This window comes from Dunckerocampus dactyliophorus, chromosome 19 (genome assembly GCF_027744805.1).
Source record: "Dunckerocampus dactyliophorus isolate RoL2022-P2 chromosome 19, RoL_Ddac_1.1, whole genome shotgun sequence".
In the NCBI taxonomy this organism is placed as follows: Eukaryota; Metazoa; Chordata; class Actinopteri; order Syngnathiformes; family Syngnathidae; genus Dunckerocampus; species Dunckerocampus dactyliophorus.
The window spans coordinates 11,433,999-11,447,025 of NC_072837.1; the positions used below are offsets into that span (position 1 = coordinate 11,433,999).

Genomic DNA, 13,027 nt, shown 5'->3' on the forward strand with positions numbered 1-13,027 from the left:
CAGCGGGTCATGTGACAGCTCTGTGTAGCTGCAGCCTGCATGCTGCTTTTATGTTTTATTAGCCATGGCGGTGATGGAAAGATTCATCTCCTCCTCCGGGGGTCGTCTCCCAAGACTTGCAGCAAACGCCACTTGGGAAGCTGGCGCATTCCTGCATTGGTCAGCAGGGAGAGCTCAACGGAGAGGAAGTCACGCTGACATGAGAGGCGGCCATAATGACAATTTTGTTGTTAAAGACGACGCAAATCACATGTTGCACTCACACAGAGGCCTCCGCGGATATTTTGGGACGGCGTAGACAGAAGCATACCAACCGGAAAAAAGCTGTGACTTAACAACTATTTATCTTTTCTGACTGAGCTTTCAAACAGCAGAAGGTTCTTCATCCAGATGTTACAGTAAATCCCTTTTCAGGGTTCTTTCTGACCTGTTAACCTATATTCTATCCATCGAGCCATCCATCACATCTGTCAAAATAGGTTTATGACCGTCTGTAGGAGAGCCACGCTTTTGCAAAGGTGACCTTTCGGGAGCACCAGCGAATGGCGAAAACCCGCGAGTAATTGATACCCCCATAAAAATGTCTATTTTTTTGACTCACGGCTCACAATTTTGGATCAAATTTTGCTATAACAGTGACTAACTTGTAATTATTCGATTCGATTCAGCTCCAGAACCCTTCAATTGCCATTGTTCACTCACCACACAAGGTTTAAGCTCGAAATATATATATTTTTTAATTTTCCTCCTTTTTCCTTGCCTCTTCCATCTTCTCACTCCTTCAACATCCACTTCTTCCCACAATGTTCCCACTAGCCTCCTGGAAACACTCACATCAAGCATGCCCAAACCAATTTTTGAAGTATTAACAAGAACGGTGGAGCTACTCAGTAATGAGTCCTACTAAGAACATTTTTTGTTCTTGTTTGGAGAGTTTTTTGTTATTTTTTGAGCGATGGTCTTAGACTTTTGATCACCTGATAAACAGCCTAATTGGCTTTAATTGTTGTTTTCAATAAATAACTTTTTCAAAATGCTTTTTGTTTTGCATATTGTGGCTCTACTAAAAACCTCATTAAGATCCAAATGTGCAAAATGCAAATTCTAGCAATTTTTCAACTGGTTTTAAGATTTTGATCAGAAGTGTACTCGAATTACTCAAGGAATCGTTACATCACTAATAATTACCTTCGGTTATGTTTTTGCCGGCGTTTATCCGTTTGTTTGTTTGTGTTGAAAACGAGTTTAAAAGGGTTTTTTTTTTCCGGAATTTTAGTAAATGACGTATGGAAGAACCGATTAAATTCTGGTGGTGATCCGAATTACTGTCTGGATCCAGGAATTTATTTAAAGGATTGTTTAACATTGCATGATAAGGACCATTTGTGCAAATAACGCCACCAAAAATGGCCAGAGCACTTGGACAAAAAAATACAGGACAGGTTACCAGCAGGTTCGACAAAATCTGAAAGACTGATCCAAAAAATGTGGGATTATTATTTTGGTGGGAATCACAATATGGGGGGAACTATGGCGCTTGGTGGAGGTCTGCGTTGTCCGAGTGCTTCTCTGGTTAGGGATGCTGCGATCAGGGTTTTATGTTGCCTACTCCGATCATCCATGAGTGAAATTCCGATACAGATTACATGGATTAACTGTACATTTTTCAGTTTACGTCGTAGAGGGTAAAGTTAGGACAGTTCCTCGGACTGCCAGAAGGCAAAAATAAAGGGCAACATGATTTATTTATTTTTATGAAATTATTTTTCTGGTTATTTGCTTAGCCTTCTGAGTATCACACACATACGTGCGAGTGTTGTCCAGCGTTTTGGCTGCGTTAGCTGCCGTTTGACTGTCGCTGCACCGTGAGCCTCCAAAACTCACTTTCCTCAGACGAGTGTTTGTTTTTCAAATGCCGTCTTAATTAAAGTGCTACTACCCCCGCAAGGTATTTTTTGTGTTATGTGTTGCAGGACGCAAACTTCACATCGCTCTCACAAATGGCAGATAGGTTCCACACGGCAGACGTTTGTTTTGGATTTGCGGACGCACGCCTGCACAGTACGAAGGAAAGCGGGAGGGGGACGCTAACCCAAGACATGAGAGCAAGGCACTACACTGCACACAGGGGTCGCTAAAGGCTGCAGGGCTGCGATAGTACAAGCCACAGGTGATCGGCATTTATCGGCATACGGTTGTCCCTCGCTACATCGCCGATTGAACATCGTTCCCTTCCTCTATTGTGTTTTTAAAAAAATTAATGAATTCAGAAATGATCACTGCTTCATTCTTGACTACGTCCGATTATTAGTAAAAAAAAAAAAAGCATATTTAAGCATATTTTAAATATTCTTGGCATAAATTAAGCATTTCCAAGCATAAAAAATGTTCTAAATGAATTAAAATACAAATACACTTTAAGGCAATACAACACTAGGTGTCACGAATAACACGCATCAGACCTGATCGCCAAAGACGGGCTTTAATTATCTCACAACAGTCATAATAATAACTTAATCCATCCATCCACATAACAACAATAATAATCATCATTATCATAATCAATAATAACGCAGACTATACTGTCGTGGCCGTAATTATTCCAGCTAAAACGCAACTCTGAATCCCCAATGTCGCTTCCTGTCCACACGTCTGGAAGACATTCATTAAAACACGCACGAGCATGAGTCTTATTTACATCTTAAATGTCTTATTTTCTCTGATTATATCTACTATATTGGGTAACAGGAGTGTAAAGGTGACTGTAGGGGTGTTATTTCATGTGTAGAGGGCTCTAATAATATTAAAAACCGTATTTAGGACGTCGTAAACAGGCTTTCTATGCTCTAACTACGAAAATATATGATTTATAAATAGTCATCCTACTTTACAGAAATGTGTGAAAATTTGCTTATCACGGTCAGGTCTGGAACCAATTAAACGTGATAAACGAGGGATGACTGTATGCTTTTCATGTGCTTTTCCATGGAAATTGGCCGATACTGATCGGTGGCCGATCAATCGGAGCATCCCTACTAATAATGTAAGATAATCCACGAACAGATGGAATCGGAGTTGATGGTGCGTTCAAGGACCGCCAAACAATGTGAGAAATCGCAACGCTTGAAGAAAAAACATGATCAGCGAAGCATGAAGACATAAACTTGTAAAAAATTGTGGGAGTGATCCATGCAGGCTGTACATTTTACCTGCATCATCACGTATTTATAAATTATTACCAACTTAGGTTGAATGGTAAGTTTTTTTCCTGCGGAAGAAACGAACCGATTTGGGAGAAAAAAATGTTGCTTTGACCAAAAATCCGTGAATGTCCCGGGATCGACTGTACTGACTTGTTTTTGTCAGAGCGCGTGCTGCTGATTGCACAAATAGCTGCTCAAGGCAATGTTGTTTCACAAACATGAATGCAGCGCTTGACATTAAAAAAAACAAAAAAAAACATTTCTTAACAGGTCAACCTTGGCGGCTGTCTGCAACCTCACCTTAAGATTTTTCTTTGCTGATGACAGTTTTTTTTTTGTTTTTTTTTACTGCACTATCTGTGTTTACTGACCTTGATCTTTTTTCCCCCCTTCCACATAGTTTGGAATAAATATGTAATTAAAGCCAGAACACAGGCCTTGGTGTCACCCAAAGCCTTTTGGCTAAATTCACGAAGACCTACTTTTGGCGCTTGGAGTAGATATTCATGTTTTATTTCAACGGACAATAAATAATTGAGTGTCTCTGTCCCAGCAGGGCCTCTGTCTTGGTGCTACACAAAGCAATGTGGAGGAAATAAAGATCCTGAAACGCCGAAAACCAGAGGTACGACTGCTCACACTCCAGTGGACTTGTCTTGTCCCTTGCACAAACCTGATGAAAAAGTCATGTATGTGTGCCTGTATCATGCAGCAACTCCTGTTTTCAGAGGCTCATGCATTTGGGCGTAGCAGGATACTCTAGGGTGAGGTGACACTGCAAATGTTATTATTGGATCGATATCAAGTAAATACTGGGCCTGTATTGATGCAATAGTTGATCCATGAGTGATTTTAGGAAAAATGTAATTTTTTTAACAGCAATTTAACAATACAGCATATAAACAATATAAGGCAATGTAAGAATATCAACAAAATAATACAATTATTCCCTTTTATGACATACAATAATTGTACTATTGTACTAATAGCTCGTTCAACTCCTATGGCTTTTTTTCGGGACCATGTGTGAATGGCAGAAAATAAGTAGTAACTGAGACGCCCGTAAAAATGTCAATTTTGATACTCTAACACAAACCAACAGGAGGTCATCAACCCAAATGCCTCCCTCCCTCTCTCATGATGCAACCAAAAATTACACAACAGGTAACACATGAACCGGGATGATGTGGGAATTGGGAAAAAAAGGCTTACACACTAATAATATACATGCAAAACAATACTATTTTATACTAATTTACATCCCGCGAGGCATGCTGGCAAGGCTACACGTGCACTTTCTGAACAGGACATTACCCAGCATGCCTTGCAGGTGTGAATGTGAGTGTGCATGGTTGTTTGTATTTACAGTATTCTCTCGTTTCTCAAGGTTGATTGGTTTCAGACCCTACCGTGATTAGCGATTTTTTTTACAAAGTAGGAGTCCTTATTTATAAAGGGAATATTTTTGTAGTTCGAGCATAGAAACCCTGTTTACAACCTTCCAAATTATGGTTTTTGACATTATTAGAACCCTCTAGACATGAAATAACACCCCTGTAGGCACCTTTACACTCCTATTACACAATATAGTAGACACAATAAGAGAAAATAAGACATATTAGACATAAATAAGACATAATACAGACTCACACATGTCAGCATTGGGAGAGTTTCTTGTTCTTCTTGTTTTTGCTTCCTGTTCTGTACAGTACTTCCTGTGGTGCCTATTGTCTCATCAACGTAACATTCAGGACACCTGGTGACCAGTGTAGAATATGACATACTGTATCATCACAACTTCTTTGAATGCTTCTTTTGAATGCCGTATATTTGCATTTTACTTCATTTAGCCATTTTTGTGCGTGAAAATGCTCGATTTAGGCAAAAAATACATACAATTTGTTTAAATGTGCATATTTTTTCACTAATAATAGGCTGTAGTCAACCACGAAACAGCATGATTTATGAATTCATTAATTTTTTAAAAAAACGTGATGAAGCCACAAGAGTGCGAAGTGGCGAGGGATTACTTTATGTGTCTTGTGATTGACTGGTGACCAGTCCAAGATGTACGCCACCTCGCCCTAAGTCAGCTTGGATAGGCTCCAGCTCGTACGTCCAGCAAGAGGTATAACAACTTTGTTTAGTCTAAACCTGGCCATGTGGTCATGAAAACGGGAGTAGTTTCAAGCGAAAAAGCTGTCTTTTAATTCTCAACGTATAACCTGACCTAAAAGTGTTTTCTTCCATCTTTAATCCGCAGTGCAGCGGTTAGGTCGGCCCATAAATTGCAGCAGAGGTAACTGTAAGGTCAGCCAGTACAAGCTATGCTCAAGTGTCCATCGACTGTTCCTTCCTATACGTGATTTTCTTCCCATTCTGCTGACATTTTATTTTAGGGCTGCAATTGCTACACATGGAAAATGGGCTGCTTATTTCCTAATCCCTGAATTGACATCTTTCAGAAGTTCTGGAGAGAATGGAGAGAAGCAATTAAAATGTAGTTGATGACGATGGCTTGCAGAAGCAACACGCATCGACTCTTCGATTGCACACGTGTTTGTTAATGATGCTCTGTTAAATGGGTGAGTGCAGAGAAACCTGTTTTTGTCGACGGCCGTCTTACATAAACGGACCGATTTTTCATAGAAATGACCTCTTTGGGTCTCAAATTTGACAAAAGCGGTCGACTGTGTATGTTGACGTCGGTTTAAGCAGGCACTTTTTCCAAATAAGAAGAACACGGTGGACCAGGACTTGACGAGTTGGCCAGCTGTATCCGCCTGTTCTGTCGTTGTGGTCTGTTGATTGGATGTTACTTCATTCTGATGGCGCAGCCTTTTTCTTTATATCTCTATATTCTTCTTTAGAAATGTTCAATAGCTGCGGGAAATCCAACCCGACAGGCATTATTTTCCTCCTGCGAGAGAGTACTGAATAGCATCCTGTCCGCTCATTGGTTGATCAGTGAATCTCCCGTTGATTGGTCCGCGTCTGGGCAACAGCGATGAAAGGTTGAACATTTTTAAACTTTCTGGGATTGCGTCGCAAGCCAGTGTGTGCACGATGACATGCACGAGCAGAAAATTGAACACGCACGGCTTTCGCTTGTCGCTTGGCTGGAGGGTGACTCGTGATAATCGCCCTGTCGGGCAGGTTCCAGTGTCAGTAGGGAAGACCAGACTTTGCGGTCAACAGCCTCTTCAGCACCAAACGGAAAGTTCCTTGCAACAAAATGTGTTTGCAAATTCAGCATTCAAATGTTCTTCTCGTAATTATGATTTTATTCCCGTAATATTTTGTCTTTATTCTAATAGATAACTTTTTCACAACCTAATTTTCCAAAACTGACAACATTAGTTGTTGTTTTATTTGTTTCTCAAAAACCTTTCTCTCTTTCAACTTTATGCTACTAAAATGACGTTATTTTTTCTCATAATGTTACGACGTTATTCTCGTAAAATGACGACTTTTTCTTGTTAGATTACAACTTTTTTTATTTAGTATTTTGACTTTATTCTTGTAAAATTATTGCTGATTTTTTCAATTTTTACTGTTTTTTTTTCATTTTCTTGTTAAATTATATTTTTAGAATGTGCCACGGACCAATTAAAAAATAGCCATGGGCCAAAAATGGTCCCAAAGATGGACCCCTGGTATGCACAGACCGTGCTCTTTTCTGATGATAAAGGCTCAGTCATTATTGCTCTTGTACATTGAGCACAGTGTGGCAACTAACCGGCAGTGGCAGTTCTGGTGTGTGTGATGTGTTGTTTCCTGTAGACTGTTGTTGGTGATGACAGAGAAGGTGTGCCTGGCTGCACAGGGGTAACAACAACCTCAGTGTGGCAACGTGCAACACATGGACAAATGAACTTAAGCTCTCTCACCGAGGGTGGGTGGTGTCGTGGGCTGCTGAGAAACAGAAAATGAGTCACAGAGTCCAAGGATGTTTTCATGTTTCCATTTCACTCGTGTCTCTGAGAGCTTCTGTATTGTGTTTTAAGAGGAGCCAACTCATTGCTCTCGATGTGGATATTCAACATTTTCTAATCTTTGTACATCTTCTGTCACGTCTGCCTCAGAAGTCCATGGTTTTGGTTGGGTTTCATTCATCACATACAGTACAGTTGAACAGTTTTACATTTGAGCACGTGTAAAAGCTACACATCCTGCACTGAATCATGTTCAAAGGAGTTTCACAAACCATACAGCTGAGTAAGGCCACCATGGAAGAGCAAAACAAACAGTTTTATTGCCAGAACGGCAGCTGAATCTCCTTATATTCATAATTTACCACCCAGCCAGTTGTGTTATGTTGTGACAGTTTGATTGTCGCCAGAGTGAGAGCAGGAGGCTGCTGGTGCGTTCGGTTGCCACTCAAATGAGGTTATTGTGGATTTGGCCTTACAAGCAAACACAAAGACTTGGCTGTGGTTTGCCGAATATTTCAGGTCAGCTCATTCTTAACAACTTGGGGGGAAAACTACTACAAAAGAAACCTCAAGGGTGGGAAAACCCCAATAAACTCTGAAGTCGGCTTGTAAATAATCTCTCAGAATAAGTTATTACAAATGCAAACTGTCTGCACGATGATTTTTGAACCTTTACAGATCAGTATTTTTGTCTTTCTGTGCTTTTAACCCCTCGATGTTTCCACTGCTTTCATGACAAAGCCGGGGTTTTACGCCATCCCGTTTGCGTACCTTATGCATCGCTGGAAAGCTTTGTTTTTTGAGATGTGACTCGTATAGCATTCCAGGACACAATCATACTAGGATCGTCCCAATCCGATATTGTTATCGGGCCGTTCAGATTAGATCAACCTGCATCTAAACGCTCCGATACACGCAGTCGATTCCAGACTCCACCCCAGCACTTCTATCCAACAGGACAGAGCCCACATGACCGCAAAAACAGCATGTGCTGGCGTGTTTAGCGAAGAGTAGGAGTGACGTCGGCCGTGTGGCAGTATTTTTTTGTTGCAGCTGAGTGCAAAACTTGCAATGCACAAGTTTCCCGTGGTGGCATAGAAGTGGAGACGTTTACTATCACCAACTTCATCGTGCATTTGAAGCGGCATCACACGAGAAACTCCCACCACGGGATGGCAAATAGTCATTAGCTGTAAGAGAAAAGATGACCAGCCCCTGTCCATGTTGAGTAATGCCAGGTTCAACGCTTCATTGAGCACCTCAAACTTTGCTACATTATTCCGAGCTACCGCTACATTGTGGGTAAAACTATACCCCACATGCAGAAAGAAGCAAATGGGCGAGTTTTTCTCATCCCTACTGTTGCAGACGATTGTTTTCCGTTTTAGTGACATGACTGGATCAAGCCTTTTTTAGCATTCCACATTACAAAATAAGTCATGAGAACTTTGTGTGATTCGTGCTGATATCGGATCGATATCATATATTCAAAGCTGCAATATCAATATTGTATCATAATTGAAAAAGTTGGATTGAGACACCCCTGATAAAAACGGACATTTTCGTCACATGCGCATTTATTCCGCATATTCTCGATCATCACTTCAGTGAGCCTTGATCAGGGGACGTGACGATGTGCCGGTATTAATGATTAACCGTGGTAAAAATCCCAACGGTTAGTTTTATCGTTTCAAATTAAAATTATCGTAAAAACCGTGCTTGATAACCGCACTTCCTTAAATCCATTTTCTACAGCAGCCAACCAACGGCGCTCTTGAGAAGAACAAAATCTGACGTCTGTACACGTTTTGGATTAGCAAAAGATTCCGAGTGTGAAAAAACTGAAGACAATCAACCTGACGGCAGAAAATGCAGGAAAAAAAAGTCTCAGCGAACGGGGCTCACACTTGCAATATGATGAGCCATATTCATGACCATCATCCACAACTGTATGTACTGTATGGTAAGTAAACTTGTAGTTGAATGCTTGGTTTGTCCGTCAAACGTTCCTACAGTTTGTCACGAAAGGAAACATAAGTTAAGTGTTAGCGAACGTTACTCCTATAATATGTTATTGGGCACCATGGGCGACAGCGAGAGTGTGCACACGACAGGTATGTTTCTGCACACCTGCACATGCACATACAGCGGAAGAGACCAAAATGTGTTATTCTTTCTGTGGGTTTTCTGCCGTGTAAAAACGCTGCAACTTAATTATTGCTCACGCTCCTTCAGAATCCAAGCAGATTCATCGAGACAGATACGGTTCATTTTATGAATAAAAACATTCAATAATTTAAAAATATGTGATGATACAGGTCAAATGTACAGCATACATGTACCACTGTTCAAAACCCTGCACCGTTTTTACATGTTTATTAGGGGTGGGAATCTCTGGCCACCTCATGAGGCCTGCGATGCGATGATATAACAATTATCAATGCATCTCCATGGATCTTTTTTTGTGATCAATTTCTGTACCTGCGGCTCTCATACAAGAATAATGCTTGCAGATGTCAGATATATATTTTGAATAGCCCAAAAAACTAGGCTGCTCCTATTCACAATTGCAGTGTCAGTGGGTGGGGAAAAAAAAAGTGGAGTTGGGTGGAAAATTAGTTATCACCTGCTCGATGGTTCTCTGGTCCGCAGCAACTTCAGCTGGCTGTTTTTCCTCGTGCTATGTGGTTTCTCATATTTGTCGGGTTCCAGAAATATTTTAAACTTGTATCTCAAAACTTGCATATTGTCTGGCTGTTGTCCAGCGCATTTTTGCCTTCAAATACATGAAAGCCAAAGTGCCTCCAGGAGCCCGTTTTAAATCCAGCGGGTTTTGGGAGCGTTTTACACTTAGGTGCACCACCATAAACTGTCCGGGCAGCACTTCCGCTTTCCGTCTTTTTGTTCTGTTTTTTTTTTTTTGTTTGTTCCGTCAACATCGATTATTGACATTTATGAATCGATTAATAAATGTCAATGTCGATTGACGATTATTCCCCACACCCCTAATGTTTGTTTATGTCTTATAAACGTTTTTTTCATTCAATGTTGATATTTTGCGCTTTGTTCGGCAGTCCTTGAACCCACCATAGTTTCTGTGAGACGTGAAAACTTGCAAAGAGGAGAACACAAGTTAATATATGAGGGTAAATCAGCATGCAGTGTGGATTATGTAGATGCGGCTATCAGCTAGCCTGTAGCGCTAACCTGACGACCAGGCTAAAAGCTACATTGTGAATCCGATTCCTTCTGTTCTATCAATCGCTTCAATATCATTCATTAGAGTAGCTGTATATTTTATACTTTTAAATGTGTTTGATAAGTGTGTGATGCATATTTAGGGCCTGAATTGTGTATTTAGCTTGTTAGCTTCCGCTGCTAGTGAACCATGGCAATTGAAGAGAGAAGGGGAGGGTTCTGGAGCTGAATCTAATCTTCACTCCATGTCACTTTTAATGCATATGTTGGTCCTAAATTGGGGGGGAGCGTTAGCCTCAAGTTAGCAAGTGGTAGGAGTCGGGAGGAACGAGCCGTGTGTCAAAAATCAACATTTTATAGGCGTATGAATTAATAGCCTAGCTGTCTGTGTTCAGGGCATTGTCTAATGTCAATAAAAGGCTAGATCCTCCATAATCTCCTCACTTGTACAAAGGTGTCAAAACCAAGGGCCATATACTGAAAAATAAAAGGATGCAAGGGCCACTTTGATATTTTATAAAGCAACAGATGTAGATATATGTTATATAGAGAAGTTGTATATATATCAAGGAAAAACTGCATCTCAGCTTTGTGATATCGCCTAAAAAAAAGAAAAAATTTAGAAAAAGCCTATTATTACAAGTAGTATGAACTTCGGTCTTTTCTCTTTTTAAATTTTTTGCTGTTGTTCTTTAAATTCTTCAACTTTCTTCTCGTAAATTTTTGTCTTGTAATTATAACTTTATTCCCGTAATATTTGTGCTTTATTCTGATAATATTATAACGTTTTCCCAAAATCTAATTTTCCAACAATTACAACTTTTTAGTTTTTTTTTAATAATATTACAACTTGAAAACACATTTTTACTTTAACATATGAAGTTTTTGCGACTAACATGATATTTTTCCTCAAAGTACTTTACGGCTTTTTCTTGTTAGATTACAACTTTTCTCTCTTAATGTTTGTCCGTTTTCGTGAGATTACATACTGCTGTTTTTTTTTTAAATAAATATTTGCTGTTGATTTTTTAAATTTTCTTCTTGTGAATTTTCTGCTTGTAATATAATGGCTTTATTCCCATAATATTCTGACTTTATTCTAATTATATTTCCCCATCTTAATTTTCCTTTTTTTTTTCATAATATTACAACTTTTAAAAAAACGTATATTTTTTTGAATATTTCAACTTTTCGCGACTAAAATAACCTTATTTTTCCTCATAATATTACAATTTTATTCTCGTAAAAATACAACTTTTTCCTCTTAATATTTTGACTTTATTCTTGTCAAATTGCTGCTGATTTTTCCATTTTTGCTGTTGTTTTTTTTTAGTTTTCTTTTTAAATTATATTTTTTAAAAGTGCCACGGGCCAATAATAAAAGAGCCGCGGACCACAAATGGCTCCCGGCCTGCCCTTTGGACGCCCCTGTTTAGCATTCAATGTTTTTAATCAGGAGGGTGCCGTATATGGCAGGGGGAACAGGGCTGCTGAGGACATATGCAAACCTCAAGTCCCTGCAGACTTGGCCAGCAGCTTGATGAGCAGCCAAGTGGGAATTACTTTTACTCTAACCTCAGTGTTTTGACGGCTGGGAGAACGCGGCTGCTGAGCTGATTTATGGGTGTAGGAGGAGAGCGAGTGAAAGGAGGGCGGTGTGGTTCCAGCATCAAGAACCATTTCAGGTTGATAATGAGGGTTTCCAGATGTGTAATTTTGGAACTACACTTTACCAAGCCTCAAACTATAATTAACTTACAGTATAACTAGGGTTTTCCCATAATATTGGCTTACCAATATTATTTCATTATTTTCTGCTGATATTGGCATCAAACTGACATGTCGATTCATACCAGTGTTGTTTTTTCTGCCGACTCGCTCAATGTAGAATAGAACAGAGTACCTTTAATAGTCACTATACGCACAGTACAACGATGTCATTATAAAGTGATCGACTTAGGCGGGTTCCACTGTGTTCGTGCTTGTAATAAAGTCTGAAAATGCACCATACACACCTGTGTGGTTGTGCTTCCCGCTGAAGGTGTTGCACCTCATGCTGGGTGGCTCATGTGCTATGGTGCACCCATAAACGGTGTGAATGCAAAGCAGGATGCGCTTCAAAGATGATCCACGCAGCCAGCTCGCAATCTTCTCCTCTTGTGGAGATGTGGAACTGTGGGGGGGCGTTCCAGTCTGGGTTGTTGTCTGGATGCTGCGACTCCGTGCTGTGCTGTGAACGCTGTTACTAAGAGTCACAGCTGGATCATGCCCAGCACAGCACTCCTGTGTCTCACATACCGACTCTTACACACATAGCAACAGTTTTTAACCAAGCAAAAATAGCATGACTGCATTGGGTTGGTGAAATATTAACGCAAAGTTTAACTTAACTAGTTAGCCTCTCCAATTTACTGATTCTAAACTGAAGAAAGTGTTTCAAACGGAGTGGGGAAGAAGAACAAAGTGAGAAGTCAAAAACATACCACTTCCACACGGATTGGGAGAACTTCTTTTTGCTCTATCATGTCGGACATGCCATGGCTGACTCCATACAGTGTGAAGGTAATCTAATCTAATGCCGTGTCTCATCAATGTAACTGACGCTAGTGACCAGAATACTACATATAACTTGTCTTTCAATATTTTTTTTACTAATGATGGGTCATAGTACAACCACGAAAGAGCGGTCAT

At 40.1% G+C, this 13,027-nt stretch overlaps 1 protein-coding gene across 3 annotated transcripts in view; it reads left to right on the forward strand.

The window, feature by feature from the left end:
* The window catches only part of LOC129172700 (tyrosine-protein kinase Fyn), a 69,321-nt gene that overhangs the window by 14,049 nt on the left and 42,245 nt on the right, over positions 1-13,027 (forward strand). For all 3 annotated transcript variants that reach the window (XM_054762685.1, XM_054762686.1, XM_054762684.1), the window contains exon 3: positions 3,760-3,828. The gene's annotated coding sequence lies outside the window, so the exon portion shown is untranslated. The remainder of the gene's footprint in view (positions 1-3,759; positions 3,829-13,027) is intronic.